Raw genomic sequence first — 11,694 nt, forward strand, 5'->3', positions numbered from 1 at the left:
CCGTTGTGGCTTAATGCAGTGATGTTTTTGTTCTGTCCGTATTTATCAACGAAACACTTTTTTTTTTTTTAGTGTTTCTAAACATAAAATCTACTTGGTTTGAAATCAAGTGGTTGGATCACTTTTGACTTATTTTAAGCACATTCTTGATTCAGAGTTTCATTGAAGAAGCTTTCAATCAGTGAATCAGTTTGATTCTGTAATTAGCACACAGTACCTACTGTTTTGGTGCTGATTTGAGGACCAATGCTCAAAGTGGATTTTCTTGAACAGTGTCCCAGTGGATTTGATGACATGAGTTGGCTTGAGGTCTAATTTTTTTTCTAATACATTTAAGATTTCTACCTAATGTTGAAAAACTACATAAATTTGTATGAAACAAAACCTAGAAAAATGAAAACTGTAGATTAAGTAGTAATTTAAATTAATCCTAGTATATTATGATAGAGGAGGGAAACTTTTGATGCCAAAATTTCTCTCTTCATGGTGGTGTTGGACTTAAATCAGGTGAAATGTATTTCTGTACCACAATTTAAGCTTCAATAAAAGTTTGCTTAATTGATTGTCTAGTGACATTCAGAAAATTTTCTGTTGATGTATTTTTTAAATAGTATAAATTATCAAATATTAGGCATCTAAAGCTTTTAAATTAATTGAAAAAAAAACTGTATTAAATGATTATTTCCTAAAATCTGTGAGTTATGAAGACAAAAGACCTTTGAGCTCCTGGGAGAATGGCTAATTGGTATTCAGACTTCAACATCTTTTTTTTGTTAGTGGCTTTATTAACTGAAGCTCGGAAGAACTATTTGGACTGTGTACCAGGATATCAGAGATTAGAAAGGGTAAGTAATAAGAATTAGAATGTGTTGCTGGGAACCAATTCCAGCATGTAATAATTACAAGAGTTTCACCAAAAGGTTGGTGGAGCTTGGGGAGCTCAACAAGGGTTGAGTCAAATGTAATTACCTGTTGGAAGGGCTAAATGGCACTTCCCCCAAACCTGAGTAGGATTGTCTGCTGCCAGATAGCTCAGGGCATTTTATTGCCTCCTGTTTGCCAAACACCTGAACAGCTGTAGGCTATTCCCCAAACTGACAATGCTTCTGTACCCTACCCTTTGAAGTGGATTAACTCCACCTTGCCTTAGGACAAATTGTGTTAATAAAAGCAGGGTCCTGCATCAAGGAGGGGAGTCTTCAGTTCCTTTAGCTGAAGATCCTCTGACCCCAACAGCCTTTCAAAATTATCTTTCTTCTTGATGGACTCCTCCTTAATAATCTACGTGCAGCCCCTTTCTCCAGAATGCTGAACCCTTTGTAAGGCTGGGTAAAGAACCCTGGCAATGTGTATTTGTGAATTTGGTCTTAGAAGGAGTCAAAAGGTTTGAAGGTAGAATGTACAATATTTATGGAACAGGCCTCATAATGGAGGAATAGAGAAGAACAAGGTGTGAGCTCCCTTTATTTAATTGATGGTTATTTCTATTAACTAGAACACAATTATAGACTTGATCATTTTGCCTACAAGAACTTTTTTGTTAATTCTCACCAGAGATATTTCTTCCATTGCTTTTCAGAGAGAGTGGGAAGAAGGGACAGAGAGACTGGTTGCCTCTCGCGTGTGTCGTGTCCTAGTCAGGGAGTGAACCCCCAACCCAGGCATGTGCCCTTGACCAGAATTGAACCTGAGACCCTTCAGTGTGCAGGCCAGCGCTCTAACCATTAAGGTACAACAGCAAGGGCTCATGTACATATTTTGGGATTCTTTGGTAAAATTTCAGCTCCTCAATCACCTTGGCTACAGTAATCAGAATTCTGAACATCAGAATTTTATGAAAATGTCTATTAACATCTTAGAATAAGCTTATTAGAGAACTAGAGGCCTGGTGCACGAAATTCGTGCCTGAGGTGGGGTGGAGGGGGGGCATCCCTCAGCCCAGCCTGCACCCTCTCCTGTCTGGGACCCCTCAGGGGATGTCAGACTGCCGGTTTAGGCCTGATCCCTCTAACAATCGGGGACTGCTGGCTCCCAACCACTCGCCTGCCTGCCAGCCTGATCAACGCCTAACTGCTCCCCTGCCGGCCTGGTTCCACCCCCTCCCCCAATTGCCCTCCCCTGCAGGCCTGGTCTTCCCCACCCCCCCCCAACTGTCCTCCCCTACAGGCCTGGTCCCCCCCAACTGCCCTCCCCTGCTGGCCTGATTGCCCACAACTGCCCTCTCCTGCCAACCATCTTGTGGCAGCCATATTTGACCACATGGGGGCGGCTATCATGTGCTATGGTGTGGGTCAATTTGCATATTACCTCTTTATTATATAGGATAGTTCATTGGCTTTGCAACCTGTTGATTGCTTACTCTGTATAGCATCTTATCCTATTTAGATTTTTTTTTTAATTGGTTTGGGAGATATTTGAGAATGGCACAAACCATAGAGGTAAGCAGACCTAGATGGCAACACTGGTATTCTACAGAACTGATGGGGAGGATGAGTTCAAGTTACCAGAATACATTTTCACTAGAGGCCTGGTGCACGGAAATTGGTGCACTTGGGCGGGGGGTGGGGTGTCCCTCAGCCCAGCCTGCATCCTCTTGCAGTCCGGGACCCCTCAGGGGATGTTCACCTGCTGGCTTAGGCCCACTCCCTGGGGTATCAGGCCTAAGCTGGCAGTCAGACATCCCTCTGGCAGCCCTCAGGGAATGTCTGACTAATGGCTTAGGCCCACTCCCCACCCGCCCACTCCCCCCTGCCCCCAGCCTAAGCCATATTCAGACATCCTTAGCACTGCAAAGGAGGTGGGAGAGGCTCCCACCACCACCGCTGTGCGTGAGCCCGGCTTGTGGCTGAGCGAAGCTCCCCCTGTGGGAGTGCACTGACCACCAGGGGGCAGTTCCTGTGTTGAGTGTCTACCCACTGGTGGTCAGTGCGTGTCATAGTGACCAGTCATTCCTGGTAGTTACGCTGTTAGGGTCAATTTGCATATTACCCTTATATAGGATATTTCCCAAAATTTGAGTAAAGTATTTCTTAGCATAATACTTCCCAGGTCCCTCCATGCTGTCTCAAAGGGATCCTTCTTTTTTACTGTTGCATAGAGGTGCATATATTCTTTCTGGTTGGTGTTCTGGATTTCTTAGGATATTTTCATAAAAGTAGGATGACATAGTATTTACTCTTTATACCAACAGTCGCCAACCTTTCAGACCTCGAGGACCACCAGTGGTCCATGGACCACCGGTTGGCAACTGCTGCTTTATACAGTGCTCTCATTTAGTAAAAAGTTTGAGAGCTTGAACCATGTATTGCTGAGTAGTATTCCTTAGTATGAATGTACCACTTTTTTTTTTTAACCCATTCTGTTAATGAACATTTTGCTGGTTTCCTGTTGGGGGAAATAAGAATAAAGCTGCTGTGAATGTTTACATAAAATACTTCTGTGGCTTCTGGGTGTATTAAACCGCATTTCTCTGATAAGTAATTTAAAATTTTTCTCAGCAGTGTTTTGTATGATACTTTCTCATGCATTATTTTTAGTATTTTACGTTTCATGATGCTAGAGAATTTTTCTAATTGCTAGTTTATAGATAAATAATGTTTAAATCTTGTATCATGAGACCTTGCTACACTCATTTTTTGTTTTGCTTCCTTATTACACTGGTTAACACCTCTAATGCATATTGAGTATTAGTGATAAGAGTGGGCTGTGACTAAAGTGAGGTAAGCAAAACACCTAGGGAGCAAAATTCAAGGAGGGACATCAGGATGGTGGCAGTAGACATCTGAGTGAGCGCATCCTTGCATTCTGCTCCCTGGGGTCTCTGCCTCTGTAGTGTCCTGATCCTGTATGAAGACCATTTCATCTTGTTCAAATTTTAGGAAGACTTTCAGTATTCCATCAATGTTTGCTGTTGGGTTTGTGTAGGTGCCTAGATAGATGGCATCTTACATGGTCTTCTGTTTAGTTTGTTCTCATCAGGTACCCTTTTTCCCCCCACCCATTGAAGTGGTCATAGCCTTTATTCTGTAAAGATACTATTCCTGTCTTTGGGGAGTTTAGTAATGAAACCTTAGGACTGAAAGAGGCCCCCAAACATTGGAGACAAATGTCTTGTTTAAAGTAACTGCCCAGGTTACTGTGCAGTGGTGGCCAAGGTGGCAGTGACTGAAGTGTTCTCTGAGGTGGCAACGGGAGAAACAAAAGGTGGCAGATGTTCTTGAAACAGAAGCAATTTTAGTGGATTTGATATGTTGACTTTACGAGACCTCCAACGGGTGACACCCCTCCATCTGCCCACGTGGGAGTACCCCTCAAAACATCACTGACAGAAAAAAACAGCCTTTTGCACCACCTCCATCAGCAGTGGGCCAAGACTGTCCAGAGCAACAAGGACCAAGTCTGCCTCGAGGGCTAGACAATTACCAACAGCCGGGCATTCGTGAGGAGACCAGGCTCGAGCTCCCCCACAGGTGCCTCCCATCTTACCTGCTCAGGTCCCACCCTGCACCCAGCATTGACCCGCTCTCACCCACACATATACCCCCTCCCCTCGTGCATACCACTTCTAATGTCAAAACCTGTGTATTTTCCTTGACTGTCAAATGTGCCAAGCCATGGTTAAAGGGCATGTCAGACTCAGTGTGATGTTAGATGCTAGTCACAAGCACCCCCACTCCAGATATCATGCCGCTCCCCAGTCCTCTGGAGATGAAGAGCATGTCTGCCAGGGTCTAGAGACCACCTTGCTGCAGCCAGGCAGCCTGGAATTACAGGATCTTTACCACCTGAGGAAAAGTAAAGTTAACTGCTCGCTTGCACAAGTGCCCGAGTCTATATTCAAACACTGGCTCATCAATCACTCAGCTAAACCTTTTCTAAATAAGTCCATTTTCCACCTAACCTAAACCTTGTGGGTTCAGTTATCTCACATATTGGTATATATTTACAATTCAAGAATTATTTTCCCATCAGCATGTTTGCTTCTTTTGGCTTCAGTTTTAGCATTTTAGTAGTAGGGCAGTTTGAGGTGAACTGAATTGCTCTAGAAACCTAAAAAAATCCATTTAGGAGTCAGAAACACTGCCTTAACTAACCCCTTGAAGTCCTTGACCTTCAAATAGATTAATAGTATCTCCCACTCACCCATGTTTTCATCACCAGCCCTGACTGGATTCAAAGCTTACAATAGAAATTATGAAACCAATGCTGATGAGACTTTGGAAATACAGCAGTTAAACCAATGCTGGTAGCCTTGAACATAGTTCCCAAGGAGGGTAATCTGGCAATGCATTTTTAGCTTGAGGTTTTTCAAAATAGCCATATACAAAGTTTGCATGTAGTTACAATTTAGATACCAGAATTTAGGGTGCTGGTTAGTTATGTCTATGCAGCATAATTACATTAAATGTTTAAAGGAAACGAGTTCACTGTAATCATAAGTAGGTAAAACTGCAAGAATGTTCCGTGAGTTTACAATGCTGATTATGAGTTAAATTTAAGTCATAGTGCTAGATGATGAGAATAATAAAAATGAGCCACCGTCACAACCTAACAGGAAGGTGACATCGTGATGATAGGCATGTGGTGCAAGAGCACAGAAGAGTGCCTTTTGCTTAAGGAGGTTGGGAAATAGAATTAGAAGAGGTCATCTTTGAACTAACAGCTCTACGAACCAACTAAATACCAAGCAAGGATGTGATAGTCATTGTAAGGCAAATATTTTTTAAAAGGTCAAGGTGAATTTCTCCCTCTAGAAATTTCAAGAATCCATTTAGGTGGAGGTGTTGAAAGTGGAGGGAGATGGGGAAGTGGTTACCATGGTGGTGGAAAGATTGTGGTGGATGCTAAACTTAGATTGCATTTCCCCTTCCACTTCTGCCTTCAGGACCAACTCATTAAGTATTGGCTACTGGCAGCTCACTGCTCAGTTCCTCCCTAGAAATGGTTCTCAGCTGAAGATTTCTGTGTAAGAAAAATTCTTAAAACTTATTTTGGCAGAAAATTTAAAGGGACAAAAATAATCCTGGAGGGAGCTTCAAAGTGGATTGCAGTAAGGTAGACTGGATGCCAGGAGACCAGTTAAGACTACTACTGGAGGAGAAGGTAAGAAACATTAGGACTTGAGAAGTTGCAGAGACAAAATGATAAATGAGACACAAAGAAGTAAAAAGTAAAAGGCCTAAAGTTTTCTGATTTGGTTCTACTGACAATTCAGAAAAAGGAGGGGGATTGGGATGAAAGATAATAGACTTGCTTTTGGTTATGTTGAATTTAATGAGCCAAAGATGGATAAAAAGAAACATTTGCAATGCTAGGATTATGAGATGGTGGTCACTTTTTAATAAAGAATGTTTAACCTTTTCTGCAAACTTCTTAAGTTTGTTTACTTAAAATGTGAAATAATTGCTTAATATAAGTGAAGTAAACATGTACAATAGGCATTTATAGATTTCACAGAAATGTGGAATAATAAACATGTTTGACATTGTCATCTTGGTGATAGGTTTATGGGTGTGCTTTTACTCATCTCTCTTTCTACAGTGTACATCAACTGTTTGAGTAGTAAATAAGAATAACAAAGCAAGTGTTCCTGCCCTTGCTCCCGGATTCCCTGAGCAACCTACCCTGTGGGTACATACAGGGAAGTGAAGGAGTGTGTGAATGAGAGCTCCCGTGCTGAGCTGAGCATGTGCATTTCAGCCCTGATGCAGAAATAGGATGGAGGCAAACGATCGGGTAGGTTCCAAGATCAAGGCCATGGCATTCGTATATTCAAAAAGGTTGGATTCACACAGGAATCAGCATTTTTCTGATGGTATTTGAGGTAAAGGGTCATGTAGACTAAAATTTTTGACATGAAAAAGCAGTTTTTCCTAATCTGTCATAGACTGATGACTACAATAAGTCAATAACTATTAAAATGAATTTTTCAATAGGTGCAGCCTGATTTTTAAAATTTATTCAGAGGACAAAAATTATTCTACCAAATAGTTACAAAAACTAAACACTTGCCCTCAGTTTCTGTACTTACCTGGTTGAAAACTGATAACAGCTTGGGGCTTATACCAGTCAGCAGACGCTTTGTAGCCTGATCTAGCCCGGTTTGCACTTCAGAACTTCAGAACGTACCAGCCAGGAATGGGAGAGGGGGACATGAAGTGAGAGTCATTTTCTTGTCTTTGTGGGAGTCATGCCTCCAGATAAAAAGAAGCAGGGATCCAAATGGCATTTGGTACCAGATGCTACCCCCACTCTACATCTCCCTTACTCATTAGGTCGTTCGTTCAAAAAACATGTGAGTGCTGGTACTACCTATCTGAAGGAGATGAGCTCTATGCTAAGGCAGAATAATTCTGGGTAATTTTTAGAAGATTTTATTGGACATTTATAAAACATTAAAATACATGTGAAGTAAGGAAGTGCAACAGCACCCGCATCCTGGGACACAACGTTCATAGGGATGAAAATATCATCTCATTTAAAATAGTCACCATTGTTACTATCCTGGGGCAAGACTGCTCAAAGACATTGTTAGGACCTGGTTAAAGCCGTTTCTTCCCAGTCTATCCTTGCACCCAACCCTTGGGATCAAAAAATCCCTAACCTAGTAACTTTTTTAAAAAATATATTTTTTATTGATTTTTTTACAGAGAGGAAGGGAGAAGGATAGAGAGTTAGAAACATCAATAAAAGAGAAACATCGATCAGCTGCCTCCTGCACACCCCCTACTGGTGTATAGGACCAAGGTACATGCCCTTGACCGGAATTGAACCTGAGACCCTTCAGTCCGAAGGCCGACGTTCTATCCACTGAGCCAAACCAGTTAGGGCAAACCTAGTAACTTTTATATCCTGTAAGGAAACTTGATCAAAGTTTTTCTTACAAAGTTACTGTGTCTTAACATTGTGAATCCTCTTCTTAAAAAAACAACAAAAAATGGCACTCTATTTGTGCTATACTACCTGTTGTGGAGTCATAATATAAAAAGCTATCAAGTGTTATCACAGTGAACAAAAGGAAGCCTCCTTTATTTCCACTCAAAAGAATAAGCTAGACATTGGGACTGAGGAGGTAACTTATGAAGAGAACTTGGCTGCCAAGTTTGCTAAAATTACATTACTACTAAATTCGTGAATTATTTTAATGGTATTTCTAAATTGTTTAAGTCTGTTTAAATATATCAATAAGGCCCTGGCTGGTTTGGCTCAGTGGATAAAGCGTCTGCCTGCGGACTGAAGGGTCCCAGGTTCAATTCCAGTCAAGGGCATGTACCTTGGTTGCGGGCACATCCCCAGTGGGGGGTGTGCAGGAGGCAGCTGATTGATGTTTCTCCCTCATCGATGTTTCTAACTCTATCCCTCTTCCTTCCTCTCTGAAATCAATAAAGATATATTTAAAATAAATAAATATATCAATAAGATTTATCCTGACCGTCCTCTTTTAAATTGCAAGCCAACACCAAAGCAATCATAATGGCCTTTAACCTTTTCTTTTTTTCTTCAGATACTAAGTAATTATGCTTATTGTCTAGCTGCTTCCACTAGAAGATAACCTTTGAGGGCAGGAATTTGTCTGTCTTATTTCTTTTTATTTTATGTATATACTAGTGGCCAGGTGCACGAAATTCATGCACATTAAAAGGGGATTAATTAGAGGAAATAATTTAATATTGCTATTTGCCCTTTCTTTATAATAGAAGTGTCAGAGATGAAAGAAAATTAGTAAAATGTATGTGAAAACCTTCCTCCTGTCAGAGTCTGGGGTGCACCACGGGACCCAGAGTCAAGTCCCCACCCACCCACATGCACCTCAAAATCGCAGGAGACCCAGACCCGGCCACCCCTCCCCCCCCCATTGGGCTAGATCCAGACCTGGCCAGTCCCACCCTTGTCAAGCCCCACCGGGCAGGGGACGTAGCCTCAGGTACCTTGGCCTGGTGCCAGGACGGGGGGGGGGGAGGGGCATGGCCTGAGGTCCCCCAGCCCAGACCGTGGTGGGGGTCATGCCTTGAGGTCCTCCATCAAGCCCCGCTGGGTGGGGGGCATGGCCTGAGATCCCCCATCATGCCCCGATAGGTGGGGGGCATGGCCTCAGGTCCCCTGGCCTGTCGCTGGGGCAGGGGGTGAGGCCTGAGATCCCCTGTCAAGCCCCACGGGGGCGGGGGAAGGCGTGGCCTCAGGTCTCTGCTGATTGCTCATTAAGGCTCCTTTTGGGAACTTGGCCTCAGCTGTGGGTGCAGCCATCTTTGTGATGTTGTGATGGTCAATTAACATCTTCCCTCTTTATTAGATAGGATAATATATATATTGCTTTCAGAGAGGAAGGGAGAGGGAGAGAGAGATAGAAACATCAATGATGAGAGAGAATCATTGATTGGCTGCCTCCTGCATGTCCCCTACTGGGGATCAAGCCTGCAACCCAGCATGTGCCCTTGGCTGGAATCAAAATTGGGACCCTTCAGTCCCCAGGCCGATGCTCTATTCACTGAGCCAAACCGCCTAGGGCAGTGGTCGGCAAACTGTGGCTCATGAGCCACATTCGGCTCTTTGGCCCCTTGAGTGTGGCTCTTTCACGAAATACCACGGCCTGGGCGAGTCTATTTTGAAGAAGTGGCATTAGAAGAAGTTTAAGTTTAAAAAATTTGGCTCTCAAATTTCAGTTAAACCTGAAAAGAAGTGGAAATTATAAAGGCAGTGTTTGTACTTCAACTGCATTTCAAGCTTCCAGTAGCATTTAGGATGAATTTCCTTTTGTTCAAAATCTAGTCTGGCTGAAAAGAAGGAAACATCAATTGAGCTACCAGCTGTTGAAGTGTGTACACATGTTTTGGGGACACCCTGTATATAAAGACAGTTTTAAGGTGAACAACAGGCAATGAAGGAAAGTGAACTCCAAGGTAAGGAAATAACCCAGCATACTGCAAGAAAAGACTCCGGGCTGGGAGAATCCAAGCAAAGTTTAGCTGTGCCATGGGTTGAGAACTTAGAGCTGTGTGTTCAGAGAGGCCAATACAGCTAGAGTTCACCGGATAGGGTACCACAAGTAAGAATACACAAAGGCTTTGAACACCTATAGAGGGTTCTTGAATAGTAATGTATTGATCAGTGTGTGTGATGAAACTACCAGAGCCAGAGGAAAGAATCACCTGAAAGGATTAAGGGGAATGATCCTTGGGGCTTACACAAGGCTAGTACTAGTTTCTTTTCCTAGCAGCAAGACTAAGAACTCTCAATTCACGAGATTCAACAATTCAACAATGAGGCAAAATTAGCCCTAGACCAAATGCTTCTCTGTTCTTGCAAAGCAGGACCCAAATGGATCAAATTGGTTTTAAATAATTTAACTGCATTCCAGAACAAAGCTTAGGAAATTAAAATTTACACTATCATGCATTACAAAATTACTTGGTGTGCAAAGAAGCAGGAAAATCTAGTCCACACTGAGGAGACTAATAAATTATAGAAAATGCAAACTATTCTATAGTGATAGGAAGCAGAGCTGTGGCTACCTAGGAAGGGGACATAGTCTGAAGGGGCAGGAGGGAAGGATTATAAAAGGGCACAAGAAAATTTTTAGAAATGATATGTTCACCACCTTGTTTATAGTCATAGCTGTACATGTACCAAAATTTATCGAGTTGTTCACTTTTTAGTATTATGTGTAATTTATTGTATGTCAGTTATACCTCAATAAATCTGTCTTAAGATTCTGAAAGTTAAAATTTAGTTACAACGAAACTAAATTTTCTAATCATGATTTCACCGAATTGGCCATCCTACTTGTGCGTAAGAATAAGGGGTTTTCACAATCCAAATTTTGTTTTGGACTGAGTGGATCAATTCAGATTTAAAACCAAGTGCAAGCTGTCATGTCAGGGTTAGTTAGTTCTAAAAGAAGCCTGAAAACCCTGAAGCTTATGGGTGGAGGTTGGCCACCACCTGAACCTGTTTCAACAGAGTGTCTATTGTATGAAGTGAAACTGCCTTAGGCATTTTTGAAAACTTATCTAGACAATTTTGATAGCTGAGGCGTTTTTCCCACATTAGGCAAAGCCCAAATATTTTAATTCCCTTATTTTCACAAACACCAATGCTTTTGTCAGTTCTCCTACACTGCATGTGTGCACATGCACACGCACTTTTTCCTTGAATGTTAAATTTTGTAAAAGTTACAACTCGGAGAAATCACACTAGTATATAAAATAAAAATCTGTGGGATTTTCTATCTATATAAAAACTTCTATTCATGTGTTTCTGCTTACTACTTCCAAAACTCAGTTCATTTTAAAATTAACACTTCTGCCCATTATGTTAAATAACCAAATTCATAAAAATGCAAATGAAACATATAGATATAGGGTGAAATTCAGTCACTCTCTTACCTCAATCTCCCACCCACCCAATTCCCTTCCTCAGAGGCATCCAGTTTTGCCAGTTTCTTGTATGAATTGCCAGAAAGTCTGTGCATATACAGGCAAATATGTGTGTTTGCATATGCAGGTAAGTATGCATATACACATATGTCTTAGTAGATAGAACACAGTCTTATTATAACTTTCCAGGCTGGTGTGGCTCAGTGGTTGAGCATCGACCTATGAACCGGGAGGTCATGGTTCGATTCCCAGTCAGGGCACATGCCCAGATTGCAGGCTCAATCCCCAGTAGGGGATGTACAGGAGGCAGCCAATCAATGAT

This window comes from Eptesicus fuscus, chromosome 10, assembly GCF_027574615.1.
Source record: "Eptesicus fuscus isolate TK198812 chromosome 10, DD_ASM_mEF_20220401, whole genome shotgun sequence".
Lineage (NCBI taxonomy): Eukaryota > Metazoa > Chordata > Mammalia > Chiroptera > Vespertilionidae > Eptesicus > Eptesicus fuscus.